We start from the raw sequence: 6,000 nt of genomic DNA, 5'->3' as shown, positions 1-6,000 counted from the left end.
ACAGATAAACTTTGTCACCCTTTCGACAGAGGGCAATAAAAAATGAATTGGATTCAAAGGTAGATAACAAGATCTGTGTTTTGTCCTTAAGTGGGGAGAGGTTTCAGTACCTGAAGGGACTTCTGCCGAGGATGATGTTTTTGTTTTTTTTTTCTTCACTGCTTGTCAGAGTTGTGGCACTGATACATTCACTTGTGTGTTTTTAGTCACTTTGTGATTTCTGTGGCCGCAGCAGAAGCTTGACAGCCCAGGAATCGGCTGTGACGGATGGTCGTGTCCGTCCGCGAGGATGGAGGGGTCACCGGGGTCCTCTGCAGTGGTGTAGGCACTTCCCCGCTCAGCCCCCCTTTGACGTTTTTAATTAACCTCTTAGGGAGGATCAGTCCTGGTAATCACAGCCTTGAAAGTCCCAGTACTAGGACTTCTCTGACCCTTGAGTTCAGCTCAGGCACTGCAACGTGCGGAAGAGGACAACAAAAAGTCAGCAGGAATGCCAACGTAGTCGTTCTGAACTCTCGTTTTTTTTTGACACCTTCTTTCCATCACCTCATTGAGGGTTTTGCTTTCTGCTCTCCATTCATTGCTCTAATTCCCCCCCGCTCGCTGTAGACTTTGTTTTATTTCGCAGCAAAGCAACTCCATTGATCCCACCGAGAGGGGAGCGCAGTTTAATGGCATTTAGTCAAGGTAGGACTTGCGAGACTCCTTTCTACCCTTTCTCATTTTCTCCTCTTGCTCCCATGTAGACCTCGTGGCCTCATTATACACAAACAGATTAAAAAAAAAAAAAAAAGCCCAGACATAAATAAAAATAATCTAATTTTTCACATTAGGCTTCTAAAAGAGGAGGAGGCCTCAGCAGTCCTTGGGGGGAGCGCGCTCCTCTGAGTGATGTCCCAGAACAAGCAGATCAAACGCCTCTCCTCTCGGCTTTCTTCCTATCACTCTATTTTGGTTGCCTTCTTTCATGTTGGGGAGCAGTGGCTTAAGTGGCTCTACTGGAGCTCACTGATGGGCTCTCAAATGAAGCCGGCGAGAGCTGCGGAAATAAATTGGTTCATTCTCAAGCTGGGATTTCTGTGGCGCCCCCTGCTGTTCGGTTTACGATGCGTGTTGGAGCCGTTACATCATTTCAGTGGACGGGTACTTCTGTCCATGTTAAATGAACACTCATTGGAGGGATGGGAGGGAGATAAAACTGATGGGTGAAGCCACAGCTCCCCCATGTGGGCATCCTGAGGAATTAAATGGGGACGATTCTGTATAGCCAGAAATGATCTTTTTCTTGGGTGGAATAACAGAACATACAACTTCAATGATTTTTGAAAACAAGAATTGGGTGCACAGGTTTAAATTTATTGTGGATTTTCCCTAATCCACACAGGGTGGGTCCTCAAATATATACATACACTCACCAAAATCTTTTAATAAGAGGTGCTGAAGGTTCTAAAATGTCTTTGAATTTGACAAGTCAAAGGTCTATTAGCGTCTCGTTTTTCATCATTACTGAAGAAGGGAGCAAATCAGTGAAGATCGAAGCAGGAGAGGAAGTTGGTTAGGATGTTCAAGTGCAGCCTGGGGACCACAAAGGCTGCCTCTCAAACCTAAAGCCTACCATGAACTGGAAAACGCTGAAACACCGGAGTCACCATCCACAGTGAAGAGTATTTTACATCGTCATGGATTTAGAAGGCACAGACCGAGAAAAAAACCCTTGTTCCAAAAGAGACACCTTCGAGCTCGACTGCAATGTGTAGCTGCCCACATGGACAAACCAAATGCCTTCTGGAGAAAAAGTTTTGTCAACAGATGAGTCGAAAAATTAGCTATTTGGCCACAATGATCAGAAGTGTGGAGGACTCAAGGTGTGGTTGGAACTTTGACATATTTGGGTATTCTAAGAGAACACCAATGATTCCAAATATCAAATCAAATATCAAATATCAAATCAAATCTGCTTTATGGATTGATAAAGCACTTTAACATTGGCTTCTGGAATGGATTTCACAAAGCCCTGATGTTCCTAGCAGAATAATCTGCGCTAACTGTGAGAAAATATATTACCTTATCAGTGTGAATTCTAGCTTTGAAGTGATTAACGCTTAAAGTGGATTCATGTCCAGATTTTGGAACTAGGATTTGTGGTATTATGCTCTGAAGGTGCAGTCTTGCTGCATTTTTAATCTACTAAAACCTTTTGTTTTCCATAACAGACTGAATGTGTATTATCCCAGTACAACAAGTGTCCTTTACCTTTAAAGCCTTACCATGTGGCGACAGTGCCAAATTAAATTTAACAGTAGAAGCTCAAAGTGTATCGTAAATAAAAAAGCTGTATAGGTTCTCATGAAGACTTTTGATCACTTTTATCCAATCATGTGTTTACAAATTGTGCACTGATTTTAGAGGGCTTCAATACAGTACTCCACTTTAGAACCAGTATCCGTTGCCACTCTTTGCAGGAATCTGGCTGAGGGGGTTCAGGCCCATGCAGAGCGGTAGAGGCAGAGCATCACCTTGGTATATGCCGGACTTGATGCTAACTTGTGCAATTAGCTTTGAATTGGCCTCTAGAGTCATCTTCCATATTCCCATTGAATTATTGATGAAGGCTCTTAGTGTCCTGTTGGTGCTTCACAGTTTCAAGCTCCAGAATCCATATGTGGGGCATCGAGTCATAGGATTTCCTGCAGTCAGTCCGGGCAGTGCACAGGTTTTCATGTCAAGTCTTACAGTCTTAAATGATTGTTGCCGGCGCTTGGCTCCCATGGTGTTACAGGTAATGCCCCAGCTCATGTACTGAGCCATGTGCCTACTCGTCTTAACCACTATTATGCCTGACAGGAGCTTCCATGTTGTACAGAAGCAGGTGATTGGCTGGTAGTTGAATGAAATGATCCCTTTCCGATAGTCCTTGATGGTCAGGGCTGTCCGGCCTTGGATTGACCACACTGGGTGAGTCCTATCCATCAACCACAATTTATTTGTGCTGCTGGGCGTTCATGGAGAGCAGTCTGTTTCTTGAGCCAGTAGGTGTGGATCGTGTCAGGACCTGTTCCAGTCCAGCTCTTCATACAGTCTTGGATGTCCGCCACATGTTCTGTTACTCGAGTGTATCTCTTTATTTGGTCGACAGAGCTGCGAGGCGTTTTTCAGCAGCCTCTAGAGCAGGGGTTTCCAATCCTGGTCCTTGAGGGCCACTATCCGGCATGTTTTCCTTGTTTCCCTGCTCCAACACACCTGATTCAGTGGTTAAATCACCTCTTCATGTTCTGCAGAAGCCTGTTAATCACCCATTGATTCAAATCAGGTGTGTTGGAGCAGAGAAACAAGTAAAACATGCAGGATGGTGGCCCTCAAGGACCAAGATTGGAGACCACTGTTCTAGAGCCTCTGGTATGCAGAATGTGCAACACAGGATGTTTATTTTTCATTGCACCTTTCTGATTTCTCTCCATGTTGCCTTGATCTACAACTACTACAGTGTGAATTATTCCAGCAGAACTCTGGGTAACATGCATTATTTAAGATAACACTACAGTTTGAACAATATTACTGTACCATTCATCGTTTTTTGATTAATGCTTTAGTGGGATTTTTACATGTTGCAGCAGTTTTGCGTGATTTATGTTTTAACAACCATGGCCTGTATTCTGTTTTGTTTTGTTTTGTATTTTTTGGAGGTATTACAAAATATATCATGTATGAAAAGTCTTTACTGGATAAAGACTGGTACTGTAACCAAACAAAATGAAATTGAGTTAGGAAAAATCTCCCCTGAAGGGTTATCATGCCCATAAGTACAATTAAATAATATAGAATTTATTGTTTGTATGCTGTTTTATATTATTACAAGAAAAGAACGTTTTTTTCTGGCTAATGCTGACACCAAATTTCAGCTCAACATTTGTCAAATTGGCTGAGTTATAGCTATGTTTCTGTTGGTTAATGTGGATTAGCGGTGGTGGCCATCTTAAACTGGATTGACTCCAAAAGTTAATCAATTGTAGATGTACATCCAATGAATATTTCTTGAAAGGTTTATTAAAATCCATGCTGTAGCTCATGAGATATTTTGCTAACAGACAGACAAAGTTGACTCAAAACAGTAAATGGCCAAATTTTAAACAAAGTCCTTGCACAACCTATTAGAGCTTAAAATATGAGTTGTGGATCTGTTTCAGCTTCTACCACACTAAATCTACGGTCATTATCTGTATAATTGACAAATTTACAGCCAGGTTTGTGTTTTTGAAGTTTTGCTGACTCTGGCGACCATCTTGAATTGGTTTGACTCCAAACGTTAATCAGTTGTAGAGGTATATCCGGTGGTTAATTTCTGCAAGTATTGGTAAAATCTGTTCATTGCTTCATGAGATATTTTGGTAACAGACAGACACGTACAGACAAGGGAAAAAACACTATTGTCTGCCTTGCATTTTGGTGGCGGGCGATAAAACATATGTCCATACAACATATGACCATTATTGAATCACTAGAAATGAAGGACATCCTTTTTAAAAAAAAAAACTAATTAGTTTTGCACAAACTGAGAGCTTCTGAGGGCAAAATTGGCATGCGCTATTTGACATGGCCAGACGTATGCTGTTGGAGAGCAAGTTACCAAAAGAGTTGTGGACTTATGCAGTACAGACAGCGGCTGTAGTGAGAAATAGGCGTTTTAACAACTGCTTACGAAATACTGACAGGGAAAAAGACTTAATTTTTTCAATAAGCAAAACTTTGAGTCAAGAGAAAACTTGACCCAAGGAGTGAAAAAGGGATCTTTGTGGGATATGATGATAAAAACAGCCCAGCCTACACGGTGTACTACTCTGATAGTAACAAGGTGAGGAAGCACAGGTTGGTTAAGTTTGTAACTGAAACAACAGAAAACAGAAGGGAACAGAAAGATCACCTGATGATGATGCTGAGGTGCAGAGCAGAAAGGACAGAGAAAGGTGAAACACTGCTGTAACTGCAGAACAAACTCAAAATCAGACCACTCCAGTCTGTGAGCCAGAAACAGACAACCAAAAACAGACAGGTGAGACAACAAATGAGCATAAAACGGTGTCCTTCAAGAGTGAGGACGGAGTGATCACATAACTGACAGGGAACGTGATGATGATGATCATGAAGTGCCGACCAATACTGACTGTTGTTTCAGGATTGTGTCAAATGCACCTCTCACATTTGAAGAAGCCGTTCTATCATCTAATCGGAGAGATAGGATTTAAGCAACGGATGAGGAAATGCAGTCACTGAAACAAAACGACACATTTACCCTAACCAACTTGCCTGCGGGCACGAAAAACAACGCGTGGGGGGTGGATGCAGTCAGGAACAATGCAGATGGAACTGACGAATGCAAAGCAAGATATGTAGAAAATGGTTACAGACAGAAAATGGGACACTATGAAGAAACTTTTTTTTTTATCCGACTGCAAATCTAAGAAGCATACGAGTATTGATGCAGAAAGCAGCACAGGAGGAGCAGCTGAATTTAAACCAAATGGTTGTAAGAACTGCCTACCTTTATTGTGAGATTGTGAGACAACCAGAGGGTTATTCAGTGGAATCGAACACTAGTGTGTATAATCTGAAGAGGTCACTGTATGGACTTAAACAATCAGGAAGAAACTGGAATAAGATGCTTGCAGGAATGTCTGAGTGAGAACCATTTTGTAGTTAAAAAAAAAATTATATATATATATATATATATATATATATATATCCTGCAGATCATTGTGTTTACACAAGACAGACAGCAAGTGTGAAAGTGATTATCATAAAACAGGTTAATGATGTAATCACTGCTGCAAGTGGTGAGAAAGCATTAAAAAAAATACTGTGGTGGAGATGCTCACAGCAAAATTCAAGATAAAAGATTTGGGGGAGAATCGATTTTTGATCAGGAGCGCCATTATGTGAAAATGCCACAAAGGAGAAATGTGAAAAATACTCGAGAAGTTCACAAACTAAACCACATGGATGAGG

Source organism: Kryptolebias marmoratus, linkage group LG14 (assembly GCF_001649575.2).
Source record: "Kryptolebias marmoratus isolate JLee-2015 linkage group LG14, ASM164957v2, whole genome shotgun sequence".
NCBI lineage: Eukaryota > Metazoa > Chordata > Actinopteri > Cyprinodontiformes > Rivulidae > Kryptolebias > Kryptolebias marmoratus.
Note: the sequence above shows the minus strand (reverse complement) of the source record.